We start from the raw sequence: 14745 nt of genomic DNA, 5'->3' as shown, positions 1-14745 counted from the left end.
TATAATATCTCTGGCAGATAGCACAATTGTAACCCTTGATCTAAATTAGTTGATGAGGCGGTAATTACTTCTTATTTTACGGCATATATTTCAATCTGCGAATTGTAGCTAGTGAGTATGCTAGGCGATACCACTTTGAACCAATTCTCAGGGCTGCACCAGTTTCGAGATAATAATTTTCAATGTGATCGACGATATGCATTGGTGTTCCAGTTACATTTATGCTTCAATGCATAAAACATCGTTTTCTTTTTAAAAAAAAAAGTAGCTGGAATGCCAATGATTTGAGTAAAACTTGAATCAGCGCGAAGACGCGGACAAGAATCAAAAACAAAAAAAATTTTCAGTTGGCAGCACAGCGCTTGTCCTGTTGTGTTTGTTTTCGATTCTTGCCCTCGTCTTCTTCGCGCTGCTTCAAGTTTTACTCAAGATTAACCAACTCACCCAAATCAAGTTGTTGATAATGATTTCGCCGGACACCTTGAAAATTGTCTCGAAACTGGTGCAGTCCTGAGAATTCTTTCAAAGTGAATACACCTTGCAAACTCATCGGATATAATTAGTTGATTGAAATATGTGCCATAAAGTAACTATAGCAAAAATAATTAGTGTAATTATGTTAATCACTCAATTAAGCATTTTGAATTTTCGTGGAAGTAATGGCCGCCTCATCGAGTAATTTAGGTCAAAGGTTAGAATTGCTCTATTTGCCACAAGCAATTTTTTTTGAAATTCAGTGCAGCGAAAAAAAAGAACATATATGTGGCGGGACGTAGGCAAGCGTTATGTTTCTTTTTTTTAATATCCTCTTATTTTTGTCCGCAGCCATCCAATGTGCTGCTGCGTTGCAGTAGCCAAAGTTGGGTTCGGACTTCACTCAGAGCTAACAGTAACGTTTGTGTTCATCAGTGTTTGTACTCGACACACGTGTAAATGAAAAACCGGAGCAGCTATTGAAGAAAGTAAGCTGCCGAAACTTGAAGAATGACGTCACCGCTTGAACACGTGTGCCACAGGAATAGGCGGTGGGGTCCGTGTCTCCAGTTTCTTACCTGCAAACAAAAAGAAGAAACAGAGAATGCAAATTTAGATTTTTCCGGTTGAAAGAGATTCTTTATGCCACGTAAGTTACGGATTTTAACACCGCTCTCGAACAATGTCCGTCTGGTGCACAAAAGTGCACCACACCGCAGAGCCACAACCAGCTGCACAAAGCTGATAAGTTATCATTATGAAGAAACATGCCTAAGTGGCGTTACGCTCTCCCGCTATAGATAGAGAAATAAATGAGATGCGAAAGGCAGGGAGGTTAACCGGAAGATAGATATCCAGTTTGCTAACCTACGCTGGGAAAGGGAGACAGAAATTTATTATTTATTTATTTGATTTGAAAACATATACACAGGAAAGAGAAAGCGACAAGCAAGGCTGGCCACTGCCACCAGAAGGGGCACAACGCCTGCCTACTCTTCGGAAAGGACGAGAGAAACATAGAAAGGAAGGATAGGAAGGAGGGGAGGAAGGAGGAAAGAAAGAGCGAGATGACAAATCTCAACGAATAAAGTAAAACATACAGTAGGGCCCGTCCCTGCAGGTCATGCTACTATAAAGCAAAAATGCACGCACATAGAAGGAGACGGAGACGAAATTTATCTCCTGGTGAAGGACTAACCGAAGGAAATTTGGCGGCTATAGTTTACCTTGCACCTTTGCGTTCCTTCCACCAATCATCTCAATCCTCTGAATACCGTATTATTAACACTTACACAACAAACATATTCGAGAAGTACTAAATTCAAGCGCAAGAAATGCGCTAGAGCAAGACAGTAGATAGAATGAAAGCGATCAGAAGCGGAAAAGCGTTTTTGTTGACATAGTAGTTGGCGGCCGTAATAAGTGCTTGACAAGGCGTTTCTTACTTTATTTGTGTATTGCACATACTTCGATGAAGCGCTCGACATGTCGCACTCAACATAAACAGCCCCACAGATTTCATCGCACCGGAAAGCGATGAAATATTTCTTTCATCGGCTGCATAATATACGCGCCTTCTGTCGACCCCCTCTCAGTACTTCTTCATTCTGATCCTACAGGTCACATTGTGCCACGCTGTGTCTGCTGGTCCCCGCACTTCGCAGCGGCTGAACCGCCTGCTGCTGGCTCTACAGACGCAGAGAGGAGAGACGGAACTAGCCTATGCCTGCCACCAAGTGGTGGAGGAGTAAACAGAAAGCTAATGCGAGAACGGTGCCTTCGAGAGAATCTTCCAATACATGTCGCATATATTGTATCCCACTTGTCTGCCTCTCTGTCCACCGCCAGACTGCTGAAACCATCAAGAGCGACAAGTGTTCATAACAACGGAAAGAACACACCGGTGTTCTGAGAATTCCATAAATTAGTTTTGGGTTTTTGTATTGTGGCCGACAGAGGAAAAAAAAAAACCTAGGATTTTACATGCCAAACCCACGGTCTGATAATGAGGCATGGTGTTCAGCATTGCTTAACACTTCGCTTAACGTTGCACAAATACGCTAAATATAACTAGCTGGTCTGGCTGTTTCAGTGCGTCTACTGCAGCACGTCACACATTATTTACCTTCAGGAATAATTGTTTTAGAATTTTGATCGGTCGTCTAGCTTCGTTTTCTCATGAAGGCATCAGCACTGTGTAACCTCGCTCGCTGTGCCTCCTGTAGGGAAGCACGGTGTGGTGTATTAAAATACGATCGCATTGTGAAGAATATTGTAGTTACTGAATGCCAAGATGCTCGCGTCTGGGTTATCTGTTAAGCGCAGCATTTTATTGTTAGTGAGGATAGGGAAAGGCGCTACCGATCAGGCCAGTTAATTATATAAAAATCATCCCTGCGTGATTCCCTGCCATTAACAAGCCAAGTGGCCATCGCTATCGAGCCATAGAAGCACCGTTTCATTTTATCGGCTCTCACCTGGTGGACCTCCTGCCGACCCCTTTCTTTCCTTAGTCACCGCATGTTTAAGCGCGTAAGAAAAAAATAAATAGATATGCAGAGACAAAAGAACGAGAGAAAAGGTACAGCGCTATAACTTTCCGTCACTGCACCTCTTTTCACTTTTTATTACGTGCTGGAACAAGCATTTCTCGAAATTCCAACAAGCCGAATTTTCGGCCTCACTCGCTTGCCATTTAGACAAACGTGTGATTGTAACGGATGCCAGCAGACGTTCACGTCCATCGCAAAAAGGGCCAAATATGTAATGCATTTAAAATTAAGCTGCACAATATTCAGCCCTAAAGATACTCTTCGTGCATTACAATTGCAAAAAAATGTTCATATGGGAACCACGTATTAGAAAGATAGAAACATATCCGCTAAACAGCTTCATTCTAAATAAGAAAAGTGATAGACTGCACAAAGCAAGGAAGAATTAAGGAGCAGCTCTTACGCTTCTCGCAGATTTTTACCAGCTTTTTAACACTTTTTCAGGAGCCTTTCCACAGCGCTTAAAATCGCTTCGAAGAAAGAAAAAGTGCAAAATTATTATTAGACAAAAGATCACAATTAGGGCTTCCAAGAAAGGTGTGCAAATCTGCGAGCCCGCTGTGTTCATGTGATCGAGGCGCAACTGCAGGACGCTGATTCTGGCAACGTGTAACCCACGTACATGTTTTCATCCTTTCGGGCAAGGTCAATAGCAGACCACCGGCATTCTACTGCTTTTCCAGCCAAATTCAGGCGCTCAAAGGTGCATAACTTATTACAGCTAGTCTTGTCGATAAAGCACCAGGCTACAGGTAACTGTCTACTACAGAAAGTAGTTGAACTACAGTGAGCGTTACCGAGCAAAGGTTAAAAGCAGAGCTACACCAAAAATATATAAAACTTGCAATTATTCACACGTAATTTGTTATGTACAAGTCCGCCGGACATTGGGATATGTTTAATTTCAACCGGTCATTGACTATGTAATGTCCAAGTGAAAGTATTCACGGACCAGACACGCCTTTCTTTCCGAACTCTCCTGGTTTTATAGGAGCAATATTAATGCGGGCCCTTTAACGCAAAACTATCACAATCTGTTTTTATTCGAATCTCCTGACGTAAGTTTTTCGTAACCGCCGACGCAAGCATCGAGCGATGACCCGCTTCTTTGCTTCTATTGTTTCAGTAACGTTGTCCTCGTTTATGAATGGTCACATTTGTTTGCTTTCGAAGCGATAGCGGTACCTACCTTAACTGCTTCTTCTTATCTAATTGGATGACAAGAGACAAGGATCACTCAGAAGTGTAGAGGGTTTCCATGTGGCCGAGCTACCGCAATTAAAGTAGATAACCGTTGTGGAGGATGGTGCCGGCGTCTGCGATTGGCCCGCTTGCTTTGCGGTGGCTGGTTGAAAGTTGCGGCGGTGTGCCACGGAAGGGTAAAAATGCCGCTAAAACAGACCCTCAGCGATGATGAGTGGCCACAACAACTTACTGCCAGGCACAAATTTTTATTATACGCAGATAAATCCATTCCGCCTCGCAGCTTCGAGTAGCCAGTGTCAGGTCGATCAGCAGGCAGCCATTTCCTATTCCTTTCTGAAGGGGGCGCTATGCCGAAAAAATTAAATTTTGTTCGGCATAATAATGCATCTTTAATGTGTACACATAACATTGACGGGGTGAGTTTTAGCGGTTTTGTATCTGTATTGGCAGCCCTCAATCTGTATTGGTAGCACTGTTAGCCTGGCAACTACTGCACCTTTCATGTTTTAAATCGCGGTGTGGTAGGACTAAAGATATTTGGCTGACGGCTCCTGGCCACGGTGGAAGAAGATAGGTGCTCAGACGGCGCGCCCACGCTGGGGCGAGAGAGCGGCCACTTCGTCTGACCGGAAGTGAGCGCCGCCGCTAGGGGCAGCACGTGATCAGGAGGCCTTCGAGCAGCAACACAAAAGTGGATAATTTACGGCCTCCGTCAGCATTTAAACACCCATACCTAAAGATATGCAATTTTCGCTATTCAGACGCCAAACCGAGCAGGTAGAAGGTTTCATGCCACTTACTGTCAAAATACCGTCATTTCCAACACGAGAGAGACGCGTCGTCTGCTCGAGCAGACGGCGCGCTGCGCTTGCCGCTGCTCGCCGCATCGGAGTCAATCGGAATGTCGGCAGAAATATAAAGGGACGTTCCTCCAACGAAATAGAGTCGCTTTAAGCAGGCGAATGACATATATGCATCGAAATTTTTATTTATTTGGGAATACTGTAGCCCTCACTTGAGGGCCATTACAGGAGAGGAATTGTCAAAGAAAACATAAATATAAATATCATCACTGACAATACAACAACATAAATCACTGTGAAACACAAATTACAGGGAAAATGAACGAGGTATACACGTGTAAGGACTGTAGATATGCAAGAAATAACAGAAAGCATGATCAATTCTTACGTATCCCGTTGCCTGTAATACAATTCTAGTTGCGTATAAAACTCTTTAACATTTTTCGCTGTTACAGTGCAGTCCGGAAGGCCATTCTATTTGTCAATACATGAGGGAAAGAACGAGTGTTGGAAGCCATCAAGGCGTGTTTTATAAGGTGGCGCTGTGGTTTAAACGCGCACTGTGTTTTAGAGGGGGACGAATGTACGTTTGTTTGTTTATCTTTATTTGATTTCTGCTTATCTGGAAAAACAATTTCATTCGTTGATTTTCTCGCCGTGTTTCTAGCAGTTCCAGGTCGAAACATTTCAACATGTCTGCTGCAGAATCGGTTCTCCGGTAACGCGAACAAACAAAACTCACAGCAGTTCTCTGAATTTTTTCAAGTTTATCTCGCAAGTACAGTTGATGAGGGCTCCAAACGGAGGAGGCGTACTCCAAAACTGGGCGAACAAATGTTTTGTACGCAATTAACTTTAAGCTTTTTGGTGCATGCTGCAACTTCTTTCTCAAGAAGCACAGTTTTCGGTAAGCCCTAGAGCAGACCTCCTCCACCTGGAGGCGCCAGCACAGATCATGATGAATGATCACCCCTAAATATTTAAAGCCACAAAGGGTTGTCACCAATTCAACAAAGGGTTGTCACCAATTTTATAGTCAAAGGAAAGCGTGGTTTTCTTTCTTGTTATATGAGCAAACGTCGATTTCGAGTAATATATTTCCATTTCCCATTTTATGCACCAGTCATATAAACCTTGGAGGCATCGGTTAATTTTTCTTTGATCGGTTTTATCTGCCACGGTGGAATAAATTAAGCAATCGTCGGCAAAAAGTTTTGTTTTAACAGGTGATTCAAAAACACTGGAAATATCGTTGATGTAAATCAAGAACAATAGCGGCCCCAATACTGATCCTTGTGGAACCCCAGATAAGACTTCTAATGAATGAGACAAGCAGTTTTCAATGCGGACGTATTGCACACGATCACTCAAATAGGCTGCAATCCAGTTCACAATATCTGGGGCAATACCTGCATTCTGAATTTTAAAAAGCAATTTACAATGCGGTACCTTATCAAAGGCCTTCGCGAAATCTATGCAGATGACGTCAATTTGTTCTTGCGCATCCAAAGCTAGATAAAAGTCATGAACCGTCTCAATGAGTTGCGAAACAGTGGATAAACCGCTTCGGAATCCATGTTGTGACGAAGAGAAGTTATTCGCCTCAAGGAAAAGAATGATATGCTTGGCTATTGTGTATTCTATAAGCTTACAACTCACAGAAATGAGCGATATTGGAGGATAGTTGTTAACTTGACTTCGACTGCCGGATTTAAAAACCGGAATCACAACAGCGCTGCGCCAATCTTGAGCGAATGAACTGGTTTACAACGACTTTCTAAAGATTATTGTTAGATAAAATGAAACCCATTCAGCATATCGCTGCAAAAATTCACTTGGGATCCCGTCTGGTCAACTTGCTTTTTTGGTGTCAAGCGCAAGCAATTGCTGAAATATACCTGCTTGAGTGATTTCTAGTGGGTCCATTGCGCAAGCTCCAAATTCACTACGCTCATTGTATCCTTGCTCTGTTCTCGTCTTCGTAAATAATGACTGGAAGAACACATTGAAACAGTATGCTATCTGATTCTTTTCCGTTGATCATTTCAGAACCCTTTTTTATCTGGTCTATCTCTTCCTTTTTATCGCTTAAGTACCTCCAAATTTTTTGTGGAGAAGACTTCAGGAACCCAGGAAGCCTTTCGTTAAAGTATTTTTTCTTGGATTCCTTTAACGCTATATTTAGTTGAGCACACAAATCGGATATTTGGGTTGACTTTTGTTTATTTTTGCTTAACCGTTTTATTGTACGTTTTGCGTGTATAATTTCCCGAGTTATCCATGGGCTATGCTACTTTGTTTTTTTCATGCGGGTAGGAATAAATTAATCTACGCAATGGTTGACGATTCCCTTGAAACGTTGCCACAGTTCCTCTACTGACTCACTAGATGACACAAATTCAAATTCACTAAATGATAGACTTAAGTTATCTACTATTGTTGCATCGTCTGCCCGTGCGTAGTCTTTTATAGGTTTAAAAACAGGTGATCGCCGACTACTTTGTGTACCGACTGGTATATCGACGGATATCATTTTGTGGTCTGATATTCCTGGTTCAACTGACACCCTACTAGCAGCTACTTTGCAAGATAAGAACACAAGGTCTAACAATGACTGAGAACATGAAGTCTCTCGTGTATTTTCTTCAACAATTTGCCTTAAATTGTGATAAAAAATAATTTCCATGAGTTTTTCAGCACTCGAGACTTCTGTGTGTCCCGGCGAGAGAGTTTTCCAGTTTATGTGCGGTAAATTAAAATCTCCAGTCATTATTAGCCTCGTACTATTATTCAAATGAGCACACAAAAAGGCGTTTAATTCGTCTAGGAACTCAGGCGTGGTAGCAGGGGCCTTGTAAATGCCTCCCACTAAGAACACAACGCCATTTAATGATATTTTGCACCATACTGCTACTGAAAAGCCACAGTCTATTCTTTCGGCGCTAACTGATGATTTCACAACTATAGCTACGCCCCCACCTCTTGAGCCCCTATCCCATCTGAACATTTTATACCCTGGAGGAACAACACAGTCATTGGGAACTGAACTATTTAACCACGTTTCTGTAATAATAAGTACGCGCGGGCTATGAGAGAGTACTATATATTCAAGTTCTGCGATTTTATTTGGAACACTCCGTGCATTCAACAAAAGCAGGCGCAGCTATGAGTGCTGCTCAGAATTAGGAGCACTCTCCTGCGCAGTAGCTACAGAGAAGCCGTGCAAGTTTTGGGCTATTTTGTCCCTGCTTTGCGGTATCTCCCGACGCTTTCCTCGAGTTTGGTCCCAAATGTAACATTTGTCTTTTGTTTTGAGTTTTTCATGGCTCAGGGAAACCTTCACCCCATTAGCTCTTTCCGAAGCAGCACTTTCCCATAACTGCTTTCGAATTTCCAGTGTTTCTGGTGCATAGTCATTGCTGACGGAGTAGGAGGATCCCTTGAGTTTATAGCAGTTTTTTATCACGTGCTCCTTTTCCTTATAGTCATAGAATCGCATAATAACCGGTCTACTTTTCCCTTTTTTAATCCTGCCCAGGCGATGTATTCTTTCTAACGTCTTTATCTCAACGCCGAGCTTGTCCTGAAATACCTTTTTCATGACTGCCTCTTTCAAGTCAATGTCTGTTTCAGAGGCACTTTCTTTTATACCAAACACGAGAAGACTGTTGCGTCTGCTTCTGTTTTCATATTCTACCAGTTTTTTGGCTTGTAACGGCACAGTGGTCTCAAGAGCATCTATTCTGGTTTTCATTTCCTGGATAATAAAGCACTTCTGCCGCGCGTGCCCATAGAAGCGCCAGCAAAGCGTGCAAAAAAGTGGCCCCCAGAACAGGTGCTGCCCCTTGCGGCAGCAGCGTGCGTAGAGTCACACTAAGTGGCCTCGCCTCGCGCCGCCGTCGGATCACCTACCTTCTTACACCGTGCTCCTGGCAACGACCGGGTCTGTGATAGCACCACGCATCTCAGATACCCCGAACTGGCGCACCGCGCATCTCAGAGGTGACGTGCGGACTTCACGGCAGTGACGCTAGGTAGCGCAGCATGTCCAGAGACAAGCGCGAGAAAGAAGCGCCGGCTACAGTTCACGCACCCTACAGGACGCGTTTCTCAACCGCCGCACGCCGCAGCGCGCCATGCTTTCGGAGGCCACGCGCGGGTTTCTCGGTGGCGTCTCTGTATGGCGCCGCACGTCCATATAAAAAAGCCATAGGCCTGCGCGGCACACGCAGCACAGTCACAGCGTAAGCTGGTGGAGCGGCTGAAGAGTAGCTCCAATTTGGGCACCACGCACAACAGGGTCTTCGCGGCAGTCTGTTCGCCTCGTTTTGACGAGAACAATCTGAACTGTCCGCCCGGCGTCGACAGCGAGCTGCGGATTGCAATGCTCTCTGCACAGCAGTCTGCTGAGCCCGATCAAGCCTCAGAACTGCAACTTACATGTCGGGCGCGCCGCCTGTGCAGGCACCTTAACTAGATGGCGCCACCATACTGACGGAGGCTCGACAGCTCGGGAGCGCGTTGATTGCGTGCCTCGATCGTCTGAATCGCATATCGTCGTCTGCGCCTGCGGACGCTGCGTTTGCAGGCATCTTACCTAGATGGCGCCACAATACTGGCGGGGGCTCGAGTCGTTTCCCCCTGCGTGCTTGCCTTATATATGGGTATCTTCCGCGACCCCATAGCAAGCGCTTGCGTGGCTCAGTGGTAGAGTATCCAGCACCCACGCAGCGGGCGCGGGTTCGATCCCGGCGGGATTCAGGTACTTTTTTTGCGTTTAGGCACTAGCGGTTACGCGGCTGCCGGCGGCGGCATCATCGCGACCCGAAACGGCTATTGGAATGAGCTCATAACAGCTTACGCTCTAAGACGCGAGAGGAGCACCGCTGCAGTCAACGGATCATAAGAACCGGCGCGCCACCGGTGTAATCGCGGAGGCCTTGCAAAGGGCTTCGCGCGGAGTTCACGGCAGCTCCACTAGATGGCGCGGCGTGTCCAGAGCAAAAAAATTTGCCATAAAAGCCATAAAATTAGAACTGTCGAAATGGGTGGAGAAAAACGATGTATTGGGGGAACTACAGAATGTATTCAGGCCAGGCAGACGCTTAGAAGACAATATGTTTGTACTAACTCAGTGCATAGAGATTTCAGTAGCTCAGAAAAGACCTTTATGGATAGCATTTCTAGATATAAAAGGAGCTTATGACAACGTAGACAGGGAATTGTTGTGGGATATTCTTCAATACGAAGGCATAGATGACGATTTCGTGGAGCTGCTGAGGGAGATATGTAGAGACAACCAAGTACAAGTGGTATGGGAAGGTAGAAAAGGAAATGAAATGGTGGGAATTCACCGAGGATTCAAGCAAGGATGCCCTCTGTCACCATGGTTGTTAACGCTTTGTGTTAAGAGTATAAAAAGACCACTGGAGAACAGCGAATTAGGTTTTGATTTATCCTACATGCGTAATGGACAAATGGTGCAACAGAAGGTCCCTGGACTGATGTACGCAGACGACATTGTGCTACTAGCGGACAATAAAAAAAGATTTACAGATACTTGCGAATATCTGTGGCAATGCAGCGACAAATCTAGGCCTTAAGTTTAGCACAGAGAAATCAGGGATTATGATCTTTAATGAACACACGAGTAACTTCGTGGTGTCAATTCAACAGTAAGTAATACCCATAGTGATGCAATATAAGTACCTCGGCGTACACATAAACGAAGGAAAGAATTACTCAAACAACCACCAAGACAATCTGAAAATAAATGGGAAGCGGAATGCAGCAATAATGAAACACAGAGCACTGTGGGGCCACAATAAGTATGAGGTGGTGCGTGGAATCTGGAAAGGAGTAATGGTGCCAGCGCTAACATTCGCAAATGCCATTATATGCTTAAAATCGGATATATTGGCGGGTTTGGCAGTTAACCACAGATCAGTAGGCCGGTTGGCTTTGGGAGCCCACGCTAACACCACAAATGAGGCAGTGCAGGGTGACATGGGTTGGGCCTCTCTTGAAGTCAGAGAAGCACAGAGCAAATTAGTTTTGAAGAAAAGCTCAGGAACTTGGATGAAAATAAATGGGCGGCTAAAGTGCACAAGTATCTCTACATGCAAAGCGTGGACATAGAATGGAGGAAGAGGTCAAGGAAGTTGGCAACCAAGTACAGGATAATCGAAAGTGCAAATCGACAACCAGGAATCATCAGAAAGAAAATGAGAAAAATAGAGACCGTGAATTGGATGCAAAGAATGGAAACAAAAAGGACAATGGATATTTACAAGAATGAGAAGAAAGAAATTAGAAGGGAAAATCTGTACGATAACACAAAGGGCAGTGCCTTGCTATTTGAGGCTCGAGCCGGTTGCCTAAGAACGAAAACATATCGGAACAAATATTCGGAACTAGATGAGACATGTGCATGCAGCAGTAAAGATCCAGAAACCACTCAGCACATCCTGATGGAATGTGACGGGATCCACCCAGCGAGAACCGTAGGTAACGTGTAACTCCCAGAAGCGCTTGGTTTCAAAGTGGAAGGAAACATAAGCAGATCAGCCGTAGAGATCAGCAAGAGGCGATTGGAGTACTGGTGGAAAAAAAGCAGGGAAAAGATGGATACAACCTGATCTCTTAAAATCATCGGCAGCGGCACAAGGTAAATTTTTTAAAAAGAAAAATAATCAGAAATATACAAAAATGCTAGATAAAGAACATGTATAGTATACCTGATTAAATCAAGCAGGCTAGGTGACTATTTGTCGCCGCCCTGTTTCAAAGGGGATGCCAATAAATCATCATCATCATCATCATCATCATCATCGAAACACAGTTCCGCTGCAGTACGCGCCTGATGCATGACAGGTTTCAGCGATGGCATTACGTTGTGCCGCTGCATTGCGTCATGTTAATGGCCTTACCATCGACAGCCATCGCGAAATGGTTTCAGCCGAAATTATTCCAGTTTACTCGAACATTGCCCGACCTCGTAAGGCAATACTGTCACACGATAAATGGCATATGCATGTCATCGCACACTGCTTTATGCTTTAGTAACTTAAATTTGTAAAACAGGGATATTGTAGCGAGTCTGAAGCTGAAAGCTTTTGTGCACTGTGTAAACTGCCGTGCCGCGCCTTTGTATCTAGAAACTACCACGTATTAGCATATGGACAGCGATTCCGTGCATTCCGGCGCAACTTGTCGACCGTCCCTACAGGCCGTCACGCAGCCGCTCACGTACGCTATGGGCCGCGGTACGGAATTTGCGTTTGGGCCGCCGTGACAAGCTAGAAGGGACCGACCGCCCTGTATACAGCTAGCGCAGCTCGCGCGGCCTTCAACTGGATCGATGTTAGCAAGCAGAGTTTAGGGGTCTCCTTCCTGCTTCCCTCCCTTTGGTTCCTTCTTTATATCGCCACGCCATTAGCGAATGGGACGACTGTGGCCCCATTGTAGTGCGGCACGTCAGACGTTAGTTCGTCGTTGCACTGTCGGACGTGTAAGTGGGGAAGCAGACGCGTCCTTGCAGGAGATGGGTCGCCGACAATAAGGCGGCCTGCCGCCGGTTCACACAAAACAAGTAAATGGCTTGGTTTAATAGGAGAAGCCCGAAAGTTTTGCATTCGCGGAGGCAATTGATGCAGTCATAATACGCTTCGATATCTTGATTAGTCATTAGACTTTCTGCGCTTCGCCGTTTAACAGTCAACGCACGACGGGATTCGGGTTGTGGCCAATTTGGTTTTACTTGAGCCAAAGTGTCTGGATATTCGGTTCCTAAAACCTTACTGTGGGAAGTTATTCTACAGCTCCTTTTGGTGATGTAGTGGAGCGACATCGCTTGTCCTTATAAGAGTGACCGTATATAAGTGTGTCGAAACAGTGGATTTGGAGGAACTTCCCGTGAACCGAATCGGACTATAATGTTTGGCGCTAAATGTGCAAAAACCACGAGAATAAAGACCGCCTTACTGGTAAGGAAGGCAGCTGTAAAATTAGAACATGTCTGATCCAAATAAGCATGATCGGCTTCCGCTTTCTAGAAGGCGGTAAAGAAAGTCGCTTAAGAACAATCTCTTGTTTATTGACCGAACTTAAAATACATATGGCCCCGAATATTCACTTATATTTTCGCTTAAAGTTACAGCAATATTCTCCCGAATCATTGAACGAAATATATGGTGCTTGAGAATACTTCGGCTTTACTGGTAAATTGCACAGCTTCAGCTTTCACTTCTGTTCAGCATGACGTCAGAAGCAGTTAACCACCAGAGAGAGGGAATAGCATATTTAAATGATGGCTCGAGGCCTACTTGGAGAAGTGGGCAAGTGCAAGGAAGGTCAGGTTGCAGAATGACTGAAAGGTGGGCATGTTGGTGCCCACCTTTCAATCTATTTCAGAGTATGTGTCATCTATGTGCTTCGTCTTTTGTGTTGTATTGTGTTACGCCCACTATCGGAGCTTAACATGAGAAGGAGGAGAAGCAGAAGTAAAAGAAAGGGGGGGGGGACTTCATAGTTAGGCATGTCCTTGATGTTAGCCCCTGGCCAAACCTAGTCTTTGAAAGAGGTCACCACTTCAGGCCGGCATTTGTACCGCTTGCGCAAGCCTTGATACGCAACACCTATGCTTTGTTTACCACTCGGTCACAAAAAAAAGGCTGTTGGGTTCTTCAGCTGCGCTCTTGAACTCAGAGCACGAACACTGACCACCGTGGGATGAATCAGATTACGAAGTTTGAACTCAACGAATGTCCTCTGAAAGTTTTCCCTCGTGTAGCGATCGAACAAAACGAAAGACTTCACTGACCTCAGCGGACATGTTGCGCAATCGCCAATTTGGAATTTCACCCGATGATTAAAGTACTCCGGATCCAATATAAAACGAATCGGTGCTTGAAGAAAAGCTCACATGGCTCTGCAGCGTTCTTCACGTAGTGGCTGAGCTGAGCGCATCGGTAGCGACCTCGAGCATACCACTGACGAAGGACAAGCAGATCAAGGATTCAGAAGAATCGTTACATAATACGGGCCCAGTTACGTGTGTATCACAGGTTATTGAAATTTTTCTAGATGATGACACACCGTATTTAGCTAGATAATACCTAGATATTACTGACAGAACAAACTGGCACTGCACCGCTGTTGTATGTATATGAATACCAGGATTTGGTGGCTTCACATTGGCGCCTTTTATTGCGATAGCAATTATATGGACACTCAAAAGCAGATTTCTGCCGTCGGCGTCGCCGTCGCCGTGAGGTTCCGTATGACGTCATTTGGAGAAGAAATCGTCGCCGCGCGCCGAACGCTGTATGTGCGAGTGAAAGGGCGCGAGGGGCGCGTCTTTCATGGGGAGTGAACGCACGGCGGAGAACAAACGCGCGTTCCGCGCCGTGCTCGCTTAAGGGCTGCAGAAGTAGGCGTCTCTTTTCGCCTTTACAATCACCATATATGTAGAGCAAACGCACCTTCTTCCGACGCGCGAGAAGCCGTGGGGAGGGGGAGGGAAGGGAGGCGACGTTTAGCTGCGGCACCAAGTGCCTATTTATATCACAGGCTCCGGCAACAGTCACCAACGCCGCACGCATTTTGAGCGAACGCGGGCAAAACGCCGATGGCGTCGACAACAGTTCTGCGTGTTGCCGATGCTGCTGCATGTCCAAGTTTATACAGCTGATAAAGCTAATATCATTACT

Source organism: Dermacentor silvarum, chromosome 4 (genome assembly GCF_013339745.2).
Source record: "Dermacentor silvarum isolate Dsil-2018 chromosome 4, BIME_Dsil_1.4, whole genome shotgun sequence".
Lineage (NCBI taxonomy): Eukaryota > Metazoa > Arthropoda > Arachnida > Ixodida > Ixodidae > Dermacentor > Dermacentor silvarum.
The sequence above is the reverse complement of the archived record's forward strand: the minus strand, read 5'-3'. Positions refer to the sequence as shown.